A 15627-nucleotide genomic window follows, 5' to 3' on the forward strand; every position below is an offset into this window, starting at 1 on the left:
TTGGAAAAAAAAAAAAAGAAGAGGGAGCTGGTTGTGGAGGACAGGGGACACTTGTCTGAGGGAGCTTCCTGCCTCTGAGGAGGTTGTTGAGCAAATGAAAATAGGAAAGTGGTATTTTCTAGCTAAACATTAATTTTAAATAATAAACGGGCAAAGGATATGAACACACAGTTAATAGAAAAGTAATACGGATAGCTTTTAAGCAAATGAAAAGATACTGAGCCACCTCTTAATAGAACTGAAACTTAAAATTAAGGTGAAATGCTATTTTTTAAAATGTCAGATTGGAAAAGATACACAGATTAGAAAAGATATTGGCCAGGCGCGGTGGCTCATGCCTGTAATTGCAACACTTTGGGAGGCTGAGATAGGTGTATCACTTGAGGTCAGGAGTTTGAGAGCAGCCTGGCCAACATGGTGAGACCTCAACTCTACTAAAACCACAAAAATTAGCTGGGTGTAGTGGCACACATCTGTAATCCCAGCTACTCGGGGGGCTGAGACAGGAGAATCACTTGAACCCGGGAGGCAGACGTTTCAGTGAGCTGACATGCCACTGCACTCCAGCCTGGGCGGCAGAGTGAGACTCTGTCTCAAAACAAAACAAAAAAAAAAGAAAGAAGAAAGAAGGAAAGAAAGAAAGAGAGAGAGAGAAAGAAGGAAGGGAGGGAGGGAGGGAGGGAGAGAAGGGAAGGGAAGGAAGGAAGGAAGAAAAGAAAGAAAAGAAGAAAGAAAAGAAAGAAAGAAAGAAAAGATATTGTAGAGAAGAACATCGTTTTTCATTGTTGATGGGAGTTCAAAATGTGTGAGCCTCTTTGAAGGCAATTTGGCAACAGCTATTCCAACTTGAATGTCTTTGACCCAACAATTTCATGTCAGGAATTTTTTCTACATTAGTGCTCACATGGGCTACAAATTCCGTCATACTAGAGTGTTCATTGCAGCGCTGTCAGTAATTACAAAGAACTGGAAACAACTTTAATGTCTATCAAAAAAGAACTGGTTGATTAAACTGGCACATTCCTCAATAGAATGCTATGCAGCTGTTAAAAAGAATGAGATAGATCCCCATGTACTGATACAAAATGGTCTGTGAGATATTAAGTGGGCTGGGTGCAGTGGCTTACACCTGTGTAATCCCAGCACTTAGGGAGGCTGAGATGTGAGGATGGTTTGAGTCCAGGAATTCAAGACCAGTTTGGACAACATGGCAAAACTCCATCTCTACAAAAGAGAAATTAGTCAGGCATGGTGGCGCATACCTGTAGTCCTAGCTACTCAGGAGGCTGAGGTGTGAGGATCGCCTGAGTCCTGGAAGCTGAGGCTGCAGTGAGTCATGATTGGGCCACTGTACTCTATCTTGGGTGACAGAGCAAGACACTGTCTCAAAAAAAGTAATAATATCTCAAGCAATTTGTAGATGACAAATAATAATAATAAGTAAAAAGGCAAGCTGCAGAACTGTGCATGTGATATGCTACTGTTAATATATAGATATAGTCCCTAGATTAAGGATCAGGTAAAGTGATTGCCTCTGAGGAGGGAAACTCTAATAAGAATAGTGGGAGATTGCCTGGCGCAGTGGCTCACGCCTCTAATCCCAGCACTTTGGGAGGCTGAGGTGGGCAGATCACCTGAGGTTGGGAGTTCGAGACCTGCCTGACCAACATGGAGAATTCCCATCTCTACTAAAAATACACAATTAACTGGGCATGGTGGTGCATGCCTGTAATCCCAGCTACTCAGGATGCTGAGGCAGGAGAATTGCTTGAACCTGGGAGGCGAAGGTTGCAGTGAGCCGAGATCACACCATTGCACTCCAGCCTGGGCAGTAAGAGCGAAACTCCATCCCCCCTCCCCCAAAAAAAAAGAATAGTAGGAGATTTTAGCATTTAAAACATATACATATAGATAGAATAATAAATTTCATTAATAGGTCCGATAAGAGACACCCTGAAATTATCTCAATAAATGCCAAAATATGTAGTCAATAAAACTCAATGCCTATCACTGATTTTCAAAATTATTTTAGAAACTAAAATAAAGGCTGGGCGCGGTGGCTCATGCCTGTAATTCCAGCACTTTGGGAGGCTGAGGCGGGTGGATCATGAGGTCAAGAGATTGAGACCATCCTGGTCAACATGGTGAAACCCTGTATCTACTAAAACAAAAAATTAGCTGGGCATGGTGGTGCGTGCCTGTAATCCCAGCTACTCAGGAGGCTGAGGCAGGAGAATTGCCTGAACCCAGGGGGCGGAGGTTGCGGTGAGCCGAGATCGTGCCATTGCACTCTAGCCTGGGTAACAAGAGTGAAACTCCATCTCAAAAAAATAAAATAACATAAAATAAAATAAAATAAAAAATAGTGACAAAAGAGTATGCAGAGAAACTTTATGTCTCATACATTTCTAGTGGGATGTAAAATAGTACAGCCAATCTGAAAAATAGTTTGGCAGTTTCTTTAAAAAGTACAATCTTTTTGAGTCGGAGTCTCACTCTGTCACCCACACTGGAGTACACTAGCGCAAACTCGGCTCACTGCAACCTCTGTCTCCTGGGTTCAAGCAGTTCTCCTGCCTCAGCCTCCCAAAGTGCTGGGATTACAGATGCAAGCCACTGCACCTAGCCAAAAACTAAACACTTACTTACCATATGACCTAGCATTCACACTCCTAGGCATTTAGAAAAATGAAACATTTGTCCACATAAAAACTCGTACATAAGCCAGGCGCGGTGGCTCACACCTGTAATCCCAGCACTTTGGGAGGCTGAGGTAGGCGGATCACAGGTCAAGAGATCGAGACCATTCTGGCCAACATGGTGAAACCCCGTCTCTGCTAAAAATACAAAAATTAGCTGAGAATAGTGGCATGCACCTGTAATCCCAGCTACTTGGGAGGCTGAGGCAGGCGAATTGCTTGAACCCAGGACTCGGAGGTTGCAGTGAGCCGAGATCTGGCCACTGCACTTCAGCCTATCAACAGAGCAAGACTCTGTCTCAAAATAAAACAAAAACAAAAACAAACAAACAAACAAAAAAACCTCGTACATAATTATTCATAGCAGCTTTACTTGTAATGGGCAAAAACTGGAAATAAGCAAATGTCCTATGATAGGTAAGTAGTTAAACAACTGTGATATATCTATACTATGGATTACAACTTAGTAATAAAAAGGAACTGATACATATGACTTGGATGGATCTCAAGACATTATATTGAGGAAAAAAAAAAAGCCAATCTGAAAAGATCACATATCATATGATTCTATAACGTTCTCAACATTTTTTTAGTATGTGTATAGTTGGAGAACTCATTATTAGTGGTTGCTAGGGATTAGGGATGATGGTGGAGAGTGGGAGGATGTAACTATAAAGGAATAGCATGAGGGAAATCTTTGTAGTGATGAAATAATTGTGTGTGTGTGTGTGTGTGTGTGTGTGCGCGCGTGCATATATGTGTGTGTTTGAGACAGAGCCTCCTTCTGTCACTCAGGCTAAAGTGCAGTGGTATAATCTCAGCTCATTGCAACCTCCACCACAGGGTTTAAGTTATTCTCATGCCTCAGCCTCCCAGGTAGCTGGGATTAAAGGCACACGACACCACGCTTGGCTAATTTTTTTGTATTTTTAGTGGAGACAGGGTTTCACCATGTTGGCCAGGCTGGTCTTTAATTCCTGGGCTCAAGTGATCCACCTGCCTTGGCCTCCCAAAGTACTGGGATTACAGGAAAGAGCCACTGCACCTGACCATAATTCTTTATCTTGATTGCAATAATAGTTACACACAAACTGACACTTGCATAGAATAAGGGAAGTATATATATATATATATATATAGTATCAATGTCAGTTTCCTGGTTTTGATATTGTTCTGTAGTTATATAAGATGTAACCATTGGGGGAAACTGAGTGAAGGGTGAACAGAGACCTCTTTATTATCTTTGCAAATTTCTTTGTCTATAATTATGTCAAAAAATTTTTTTAATGTGTTAGAAAGTTACAAATAGCCAAATGTTTCTTTTGAGAGTGTCTCTCTTAGACAAATAGAAACATTCTTTAACAATGAAACATTAAAGACCAAATATCATGTGGCTAGTTATGTGGAAAGGGTCCAGGACCCTTTCCAACCTAATTATCTCAGAACAAACCACCACCAACTGTGATAACAGGAGCTTTTTGTACAGAGGCTCTTTTCCTTGACTGGCCTTGGTGAAAGACTTTATTTTACACTAGATGCTCCTGATGTACATGGCACTAAGCCATCAACTTAAATGCAAAATAGTCCATGTTCAGAGACAAATCAAAATGTGATTCAGTCAACCAAAGATGTGCCCAAGAATTTTCAGCTTCCAGATAACCAATAATTCATACTCTCTTGTAAGAAGTATCCTTTACTCTCAAGGAGACAGCATGGCATGATGGAAGAGCATGGCCTTTGGAGTCAGACAGATCTGGGTTGGATTTAGGGTGCTGCCCTCTCACTAAGCTCTGTGGCCTTGGACACACCACATCTCCTTATTTATTGAACATCTGTTGATAGTAGACACTACAACATTCTGGCACTTTAGTGGTACATACACCATGGTCCTCATCCTTGGGTGTTTTCCATATTTGGGAGAAGTAGATGCTTTATTTTTATTTATTTATGAGATGGAGTCACACTTTGTCACCCAGGCTGGAGTACAGTGGCACAATCTTGGTTCACCGCAACCTCCGCCTCCCGGGTTCAAGCAATTCTGCCTCAGCCTCCCGAGTAGCTGGGATAACAGGTGCCTGCCAGCACACCCAGCTAATTTTTGTATTTTTAGTAGAGATGGGATTTCACTATGTTGGTCAGGCTGATCTCGAACTCCTGATCTTGTGATCTGCCCACCTCAGTCTCCCAAAGTGCTGGGATTGTAGGCGTGAACCACCGCACCCAGCAAAGTGGATGCTTTAAATGCTGGAAGACAAGAGCTGCTCTGGAGCAAGCGAGGTTGAGGGTGGGAGCCTGAAGGTAGAATACAATCAATAACTCCAGCCTGAACACAAAACACCCAGCATAGTCCTTGATGCTAGCCCTGCTCTTTTCCCACCTGCAATGATGGTTGTAAAACTATCCCTATACATTTTATTTTAAAAAATTATTCTTTTTTTTTTTTTTTGAGACAGAGTCTCACTCTGTTGCCTAGGCCAAAGTGCAGCAGGAAGATCATGGCTTTTTGTAGCTTCAGCCTCCTGAGTTCAAGAGATCCTCCCACCTCAGCCTCCTGAGTAATTGGGCCTACAGGTGGTTGCAAACACATCCAGCTAACTTTTGTATTTGTTGAAGAGATGGGCTTGTTGCCCAGGCTGGTCTTGAATTCTTGAGCTCAAGCAATCTGCCTGCCTCAGCCTCCTAAAGTTTTGGGATTACAGGTGTCAGTTACCGTGCAGGGCCTATAAAATTAATTTTTAAAAAGCTAGATGAGAAAGAAAAATAAATTGTAGTCCACTCAGTGTGAATCATGAAGTCAATTTGTTCTCTGACGTGCTTCCTCACAGTTGTTGGATGTCTGTTGTTCTGGAATCACATAGACCCTGGACTGTTAGCTCCCCTTATCTATTTTATAGACAACTTAAACATCATAAAATGTTAAATTTTTTCCTTTGAAATATTCCTTGAGATCCTACATACTAATAAAACTACTGACTCAACTGGTCTGAAGGACCCCATGAAGAGCTGACTCACCAAAGAACGTACTTTCCACATCCTGAGCTTTTCTGTTTTTTGTTTGTTTGTTTTTGTAGAGAGGGGGTTTCGTCATGTCAGTCAAGCTAGTCTCGAACTCCCGACCTCAGGTGATCTGCCCGCCTCGGCCTCCCAAAATGCTGGGATTACAGGTGTGAGCCACGGTGCCCAGCCATCCTGAGCTTTTCATCCCACCTTGCCCAACTAGTCAATGTGTTCAATCTTCCAGCCCCCTCACCCTCCATGATCCCCTTAAAAGCCCCAGCCCAAAACTCCACAAAAAAATAAATTTGGGGGTCTCCTTCTGTCTCATCACTTGTCACCCTGCAATCATTAAACTTGTTCTCCACTACATCCCTGCTGTCTCAGTGCAATTGTTCTGTTACTGTGCAACAGACATACAAACCTGTCAGTCCTAGGGAGCAGGCAGCATCCACATAAGACATTGTTCACGGGTCCCAGAGCAGTGGAAGGACCCCACGAGGTCAGCTACAGTTTCCTCATTCCTCATCCTTGTGCTATTCTTTGTGCCTCTGATGTAATCATCCTATTCCTTTATATTTTCATTTAAAAACTTTCTCTTAGCATCTACTTTGTGTCAGTCCCATAGTGGGAGATAATGTAAACAAAGAGAGATAGCAGGAAAATAAACTGTTAGTGAGAGTTCTCCAGAGAAACAGAACCAGTTGAGAGATTCATTATCAGGAATTGGCTCACACCATTCTGGATTCTGGAAGCTGATAAGATTTGCAGTAGGCACGCTGGAGACCCAGCAGTGCCAATGGTGTAATTCCCACCCTCAGGCAAGGAAAAAACCTGTCCCAGCTTGCAGGCAGTCAGGCAGGAGGAATTCCCTTTTATTTGGGAGAAGGTCAGCCTTTTGTTCTGTTCAGACTTTCAACTGATCGATCAGCCTCCCCTACATGTGCACATTAGGGAGATCAATCTGCTTTACTTGGTCTATTGATTTAAATGTTAAACTTGGCCCGGTGTGCGGTGGCTCATGCCTATAATGCCAGCACTTTGGGAAGTGGAGGCAGGTGGATTACTTTCGCTCAGAAGTTCAAGGCCAGCCTGGGCAATGTGGCAAAACTCTGTCTCCCCCAAAACAAAACAAAACAAAAAAATTAGCTGGGCATGTGGCATGTACCTGTAGTCCCAGCTACTTGGGAGGCTGAGGTGGGAAGATTTCTTTAGCCTGGGAAATTGAGACTGCAGTGAGCTGAGATCATACCACTGCACTCCAGCCTGGGCAACACAGTCAGACCCTATCTCAAAAAAATAATGATTAAAAATTTTTTAAAATGTTAAACTCATTTAAAACACCTTCACAGAAATGCCCAGGGTAATGTTTAACAAAATGCCTGGGTATCCCATGGCCTACTCATGTTGATACATCAAGTTGATACATATTAACCATCACAGTAAGACACAGTCCTGGCCGAACAGAGTGGCTCGCGCCTGTAATCCCAGCACTTTGGGAGACTGAGGCAGGTGGGTCTCTCTGGTAAGGCAATAAGTAGCACCTTGCTGCTCTCAAATTTGAGAGGGCTTTCCTGGAAGAACAGAAGCTACCTGCCCGTGAGCCTTCTGCCTTTTAACTTCAAGAGAGGATTACTAAAATCTTATATTCAAACCCTATTCAGTTTTCCCCACTTATCCCAACAATGTCCTTTCCAGCAAGAGGATTCAGTTCAGGATCATGGGATGCATTTAGTTGGATCTAGAACCTTCATTCTGTAACAGCTCCTGATGTCTTTTGCTGGTTAATACAACACTGACACCTTTAGAGATCATAGGCCAGTTATATTGTTAAATGTTCCACATTTTGTGTTTGTCTGATGTTTCCATACGATTAGATTTAGTGTATGCATCTTTGGCAGAAATATCACATGTAAGGGATGCTGTATTGTTCTCATTGCACCCTATCAGGCAACACATGCCTTCAGGTTAGCCCATTACTGCTGATACTCACTTTGATCACTTGATTGTGATGGCTCCTGTCAAGCCTCTTGACTATGAAGTTACTCATTTCCCCTTTGTACTTTTTGAAATAAATAATTTGCAAAGAGATACTTTAAACTATTTAAATACTCTACATCTCATCAAATATTCAGTTTATTCATTTATTCCTGTCTGCATATGCACATAGTTTACTCTTATTCAATGAGGTATAACCTGTTACTGTGGGTATTTATTTTGATACACAAATCATCCCATATCCTGCCAGTGTGGGCCCCTGGAGCAGGCTCCTATTATATCGTTCATTGAGTCACTCCTTGCTTTCAGGTACAATTGCTCATCTTACACTTTGCTATAAATTCAGCCATTTCTCTAAGAAGCCTCAGTTTCTTTCATTGGAAAATGGTGTTCAGAAACCAAGATGTATGTGTTAAGTATGCTCGTGCTATTAGGGTGTTGCTGTTTCCAGGCCTTCTCAGCAGAGCACTACACACATTTATATATATAATGATTTTTGTATTTACATATAGATATGTAGATAAATATTCAAAACTGCAAGTTCACACCAAGACCTCCAGTTCTAATACAATACCCTAGTAACTGCTTCTCCAACAGGGAGACCTAGCTCTCATGAGTCTTAATGTATTTACTCATTTGATCAATCCCCCGTATGTAGCCAGTCTTCCACTGGATGCCCTCCTCATTCAGATGCCCTCCTTACCTTACTCAAGGCTCTGACACCCACACCAACCACACTGCTGATCTTCCTTCATTCCCCCACACACACTTGGACCCCCTCCTTACTCTGTCCTTGTTCCAACTCCCAGTCTGTGTCATCATGCCCACCCCACAAATGCCTTCCACCTTGATTGGGCACTTTTTTTTATCCCACTGGAGCACCAACACCTTAAGCTGAGCCACCCTTGTTGAGGGCACCCTCCCCACCTGCACTGCCTCCTTGGTAACCTCCTTTTGGTGTAGAAGGCTCCTTTTCCTCTCCCCATACCCCAGCACACATGCACACATCCAATATATGCCTGCCTTGCCCACACCCTCCTAATGGCTCTTGGACTAATTTCTTCAGGAGGGAAAGAAAAAGTTAAGAGCTCCAAATACTTTTTGTTTTGTTTTGCTTTTGAGACAAGGTCTTGCTCTGTCCCCTAGGCTGGAGTACAGTGGTGCCATCTTGGCTTGCTGCAGCCTCCATCTCCTGGGCTCAAAGGATCCTCCTGCTTCAGCCTCCCAAGTAGCTGGGACTACAGGCATGTGCCACCACATCTAGCTAATTTTTTTATTTTTTATTTTTTTAGAAGAGGCAAGGTCTTGCTATACAGCCTAGGCTGGTCTTGAACTCCTGAGTTCAAGTGATCCTCCTCTCTTGGCCTCTCAGAGTGCTGGGATTACAGACTTGAGCCACAGTGCCTTCCCCCCACCCACCAACACTTCTTAACAGGCCATGCTATTGTTATTCCTCCCCCAATTATCATATCACCAGCCAGACTCAGTCAGCTTCCCACACCCACAGGGAAATAAACCCACACACCTGACCCATTGTAGAGGGGTTTTAGACTGAGGCAGCCGTAAAGTACCGCTGCACAGCTCCACGTCCATGCATCACGTGCTTTGTCACACTGCTTTGGCAACTGCAGATATCAATATCTTTGCCTCTTTTTCCAGAGGACTCAGAGACACACACCTAGGCCCACATCCCACAGTATCCACAACCCATCCTCAGAACACAATCCACAAATCCTGGTCATTGTTTTTTAATATATTGCAGAGCACATGAAAACACTTTACAGCATGTAAGGCAAAAAAAGAAGAAAAAAAAAAACTCAGAGGCCAGGCGCGGTGGCTCATGCCTGTAGTCCCAGCACTTTGGGACGCCGAGGCGGGTGGATCACGAGGTCAAGAGATTGAGACCATCCTGGTCAACATGGTGAAACCCCGTCTCTACTAAAAATACAAAAAATTAGCTGGGCATGGTGGCACGTGCCTGTAGTCCCAGCTACTCAGGAGGCTGAGGCAGGAGAATTGCCTGAACCCAGGAGGCAGAGATTGCAGTGAGCCGAGATCACGCCATTGCACTCCAGCCTGGGTAACAAGAGTGAAACTCCGTCTCAAAAAAAAAAACAAAAAAAAAAAAAAAACCAAAAAACTCCCAAACACCTTTTCTTATAAACATGACCCTGCTTTAGCAACAGGTCTCCATTATGAAGCAATTTGGATTTGGACATCCTATCAAGTCACTTAAAACCAAACTCTGCCATAGAGTGTTTTACTTGACTTCTTTTGTGTGGCCACAGTCTAGTGTGGTCAGAGGAGCCACATAGACATAAATTCTCAGTCCTGATTCCATCAATTATTAGATATGTACTTACCCTGATCTATAAGATGGGAGTAACGATGTTTACACAAAGAGTTAGTGTAAGGATTCAATGAGAGAACTTGCATTTGAGCCATCTGGAGAAAATGTTAGGTTGAGCACTAACAATCGGTATATAATACTGCTGAGGAGGAAGGACGGACATCACCCTGCTTGAGAATCTAGAATATGTTGGGCATTTCCCATCCATTCATGAGCCTGAGAGTACTTGAGAAGTTTTGATCTTGGAAATTGCTGTTCTGCTTTAAGGACGAGGAGGACGAAATGGAAAGAGTCCCCAAGGGACCAGTGTCAGAGACAGAAAAGTGCTGCTTGGATCCCTGGGAAGATGCAGCTCTGTGTCCTAGCCAACTCCTCAAGGGTATGCAACCTCAACAAGCCACACAGGTAGCAGGGATAGCAAATGGTGAGGTGGGTGGGGTGGGGATCCTGCAGCTCAGCTTGTGACCTGGGTAAGAAAGAAGAGATCAAAGATGCACAGACTTTTAAACTGGTAAGGTTCTTAGAGATGGTCCTTGGGCTTCTGTTTCTTCTTCTTCTCCTCCTTCCTCCTCCTCCTCCTCCTCCCTCCTCTTCCTTTCTCCTCCTCCTCCTTCCTCCTCTTCCTCCTCCCTCCTCCTCCTCCTTCTCCTTCTTCTTCCTCTTCTGCCTCCTCCTCTTCTTTCTCCTCTTCCTCTTCCTCCTCTTCCTCTTCTTCTTCCTCTTCTTCTTCCTCTTCCTCCTCCTCTTCCTCTTCTTATTCCTCTTCTTTCTTCCTCTTCCTCTTCCTGTTCTTCTTCTTCTTCTTCTTTCTTCTTTCTTCTTCTTCTTTCTTCGACAGAGTCTCACTCTGTTACCCAGACTGGAGTGAAGTGATATGATCTCAGCTCACTGCAACCTCCACCTCCTGGATTCAAGCGATTATCCTGCCTCAGCCTCCTGATTAGCTGGGACTACAGGCGTCTGCCACCATACTCAGCTAATTTTTGTATTTTTAGTAGAGACGGGGTTTAACCATGTTGCCAGGCTGGTCTTGAACTCCCAACCTCAGGTGATCCACCTACCTTGGCCTCCCAAAGTGCTGGGATTGCAGGTGTGAGCCACTGCGCCCGGCTCTCTGTTTATTTTTCTATAAAGTGAGGGGCTGGAGTATTTGTCTGAGGACCCAAAGGGACCTTGCGACCCAGAGAGAACTTGAATCCGTGACTCCTGAACTCCAGCCCTAAGCACTTCCCCCAGGTCAGAGGTCCCCTTTGGCTTGAGTCCTCTTTTAGAAACTGGCTGCATTTATAGGTGGAGAAACTGAGAGAGGGCAAAGCTGACATGCTCTAAAGTGGAAAGCCCAGCAGGAGATCCACCCCCTCCCTCTCATGAAAACAAGGTCCTGTGCTTGTTTTTCCACATCTGTCAGACACTCAGGAGGATCCCCAGCCACTGTGGACCTGCCTTGGTGCCAGGGCACACTGTGGCAGTCATCATGAAGGGGTCCCCCACACACCTGCCACAGAGTGGGAGCACACGGCATCTTGTGAACTCTTCTGGTAGGTAACTAGTGGCAGGTGGCAGGAGGCTGAGTTTAGGGAAGATGGCCAAAAAAGGAAGGAAGGAAAATCACAGTTAGGTAGCCCTTACTCTCTGTCAAGCTCAATCATCTCACTTCTCACAATTACCTGTAGGTCGGTTTTGTTTTACAGGTGAAGACACTGAAGCTTAAAAAGTGAAGTAAAGGCTGGGTGCGGTAACTGACATCTGTCATTCCAGCCACAGTGGAAAAAGTTCTCAATCAGCCTAAGCAACCCAGTGAGACCCTGTCTCTACAAAATTTTTTTTTAAATGTTAGCCAAGCATGATGGCACACCTGTTAGTCCCAGCTACTCAAGGGGCTGAAGCAGGGGGATCACTTGAGCCCAGGAGGTCAAGGCTGCAATGTGCTGACTGTGCCACTGCACTTCAGCCTTGAGCAACAGAGTGAGATGCTGTCTCAATATATATATATATATATATATATATATATATATATATATACACACACACACACACCTATGTAGATATATATAATATATATCATAAGATATATATTTTATATATATGTATAACTAAAATAAATAAATACATAAAGTGAAGTAAGGGCAGGTGAAGAGGCTTACACCTGTAATCCCAGCACTTTGGGAGGCCAAGGTGGGAGGATCAATTAAGACCAGGAATTGGTGACTCATGCCTGTAATCCCAGCACTTTGGGAGGCTAAGGAGGGCAGATTACCTGAGGTCAGGAGTTCAAGACCAGCCTGGCCAACATGGAGAAACCCCGTCTCTACTAAAAATACAAAAATTAGCTAGGTATGTGGTACATGCCTATAATCCCAGCTACTCAGGAGGCTGAGGCAGGAGGCAGAGGTTGCAGTGAGCCAAGATCATGCCAGCCTGGGTGACAGAGCAAAACTCCATCTGAAAAAGAATACAAACAAACAAAAAACCAAAAAACCAGGAGTTGGAGACCAACCTGGGCAACATAGCAAGATCCTTTCTCTACAAAAATGTTTTTAAAATAGCCAAGTATGGAGACACGCCTCTGTAGCTTCTCAGGGAGAGGATTAATTGCTTGAGCCCAGGAGTTCAAGTCTGCAGTGAGCTGAGATTGTGCTGCTCCACTCCAGCCCAAGCAACAGAGTGAGACCCCATCTCTAAAAAAAACCATGAAGTGGCGGGCGTGGTGGCTCATGCCTATCATTCCAGCACTTTGGGAGGCTGAAGTGGATTGCCTGAGCTTAGGAGTTTGAGACCAGCCTGGCCTACATGGTGAAACCCCATCTCTACTAAAAGTCTCTGAGCACTGAGGGAGGAAAAGCACAGCAAGTATGAGGCATTGAATGCACTGCTGTCCTGTTACAGCAGAAAGAAAAGCTGGACTAAACAAGCTGCTGCCCACCCATGGGCACCCAGATAAAAATTAGTTTGGCATGGTGGCGTGCATCTATAAATCCCAGCTACTTGGGAGGCTGAGGTAGGAGAATGGCTTGAATCCAGGAGGCGGAGGTTGCAGTGAGCCGAGATCGTGCCACTGCACTCCAGCCTTGGCGACAGAGCAAGGCTCCATCTCTCTCTCTCTCTCTCTCACACACACTCTCTCTCTCTCTCTCTCTCTCTCTCTATATATATATATATATATATATATATATATATATATATGGCCTGAGCTGGACAGGCAGAGCAAGATGGCAGAATAGAAGGCTCCACTGATCATTGTCTCCCCACCCACAAGGCCACTAATTAAACAACTATATGCACAGAAAAAACACCTTCATAAGAACCAAAAACCAGGTGAGCCCTCATAGTACCTGGTTTTATCTCTGTATTGCTGAAAGAAGCACTGAAGAGATAGAAAAAACAGTCTTCAATCACCAATGCCACCCTGCCCCGACCCCTGGCAGCCACAGCCTGGTACGGAGAGGGTCTCTGGGCACTGAGGGAGGAAAAGCGCAGCTAAAATGAGACACTGAATGCACTGCTGTCCTGTTACAGCAGAAAGGAAAACTGGACCAAACTCAGCTGCTGCCCACCCATGGAGGGAGCATTTAAACCAGCCCTAGCCATAGGGGAGTGACTGATCCCAGTGGTCAGAGCTTGAGTTCTTGCAAACCTTGCCACCGAAGGCTACTGTGCTCTGGGTCTTTAAGTAAACTTGAAAGGCAGTGTAGGCCATAAGGACTGAAACTCTTAGGTGAGTCTTAGGGCTGACTGAACTGGGACAAGATTGAGAGGCCACATGACTCCTGAGATACCAGCTGGGTGGCTAAGGGAGTGCTGGCATCACCCCTTCCCTAACCCCAGGTGGCACAGCTCATGGCTCCACATGAGACCTTGTCCTTCCACTTGACAAAAGGAGAGGGAAGAGTAGGGAGGACTTTGTCTTGCATCTTGGATACTGGATCAGCTACGGCAGGATAGAACGCCAGTCTGAGTTGGTGAGGCTCCTGTTACAGGTCCTAGCTTCCAGGCATTTTTAGACATACCCTGAGCCAGAAGGGGACCAGTTGCCTTGAAGGGAAGGACTCCGTGCTGGCACCATTCATCACTTGCTAAATTAAGAGCCCTGCATAACCAGCAGAAGTACCCAGGTTCTACATGGAGGGCCTTGGGTGAGCCTCAGAGACTTGACTTACTGGCTTCAGGTAAGATTTAGCACATTACCAGCTGTGAGGGGCTACAGGGCAAAACTTTTCTGCTTAGGAAAAGCAGAGGAAAAAGTAAAGAGGACTTTGTTTTGCACCTCAGGTACCAGCTCGGCTATAGTGGGGTAGAGGACCAAGCAGGCTCTTGGGGTCCCTGATTCTGGGACTTGACTCTTGGATGGCATTTTTGGATCTGCCCGGGGCCAGAGGGGTACCCACTGCCCTGAAGGGTGAGTCCCAAGCCAGGCAACACTCCACCACAAGCATTTATGTTGGGCCTTAAGGGAACATCAGCCATAGTCTGGCAGTACTCACCATGGCCTGAAGTGGTGGTGGCTACAGGGTGAGCCTCCTCTCCCTTTGGAAAGGGGAGGGAAGAGTGGGAAGGACTGTGTCTTGTGGTTTGAGTGCTGCTCATCAGCAGTACAGTAGAACACCACCTAGACTTCTCAGGTTTTTGACTCTAGTCCCTGACTCCCAGACGGTACCTCTGGACCCACCCAGGCACTGAGGGAACTCACTGCCCTGAAGGGAAGGACACAGGCCTGGCAGGCTTTGCCACCTGCTGATTGTAGAGCCCCAGGGCCTTGAGTAAACATAGGCTGTAGCCAGGGAGTGGTTGCAGCAGGCCTTGGGCAAGACTCCGTGCTGTGCTGGCTTCAGGTCTGACCCAGGACAGTCATATTAGTGGTGACCAGAGGGGTGCTTGTGTTACTCCACCCCCAGCCTTAAGTGGCCCAGAACAGACAAAAAGAGAGAGAAAGACTCTGTATGTTTGGGAGAAAGCAAGAGAAGAAAACAAAAGTCTCTAATCTAGAGAATTCTCCCAGATCTTGTCTAAAATCATCAAGTGGTACCTCTACAAGTCTGTAAGAACCACAGCATTACTGGGCTAGGGGTGTCCCCTAAAGCAAATACAGCTTGAATTATAACATGCAGATCCTTTCACATATCTGGAAAGCCATCCCAAGAAGGATGGGAAACAAGCCCAGACAGTGATGACTACGATAAATACCGAATTCTTCAATGCCCTGATACCTAACAACATCTACTAGCATCAGCACCGTCCAGAAAAACATTACCTCACCAAATGAACTAAATAAGTTACCAGGGACCAATGCTCAAGAAACAGAGATGTGACCTTTCAGAAAGAATTCAAAATAGCTGTACTGAGGAAACTCAGAGAAGTTCAAGATAACACAGACAAGGAGTTTAGAATCATATCAGATAAATTTAACAAAGAGATTGAGATAATTTCAAAGAATGAAGCAGAAATTCTGGAGCTGAGAAATGTAATTGGCATACTGAAGAACGCACTGGAGTCCTTTAGTGGCTGAGCTGATCATGCAGCAGAAAGAATTAGTGAGCTTGAAGACAGACTATTTGAAAATATAAAGTCAGAGGAGACAAAAGAATAAAG

This window comes from Cebus imitator, unplaced genomic scaffold (assembly GCF_001604975.1).
Source record: "Cebus imitator isolate Cc_AM_T3 unplaced genomic scaffold, Cebus_imitator-1.0 Scaffold39, whole genome shotgun sequence".
Taxonomy (NCBI): domain Eukaryota; kingdom Metazoa; phylum Chordata; class Mammalia; order Primates; family Cebidae; genus Cebus; species Cebus imitator.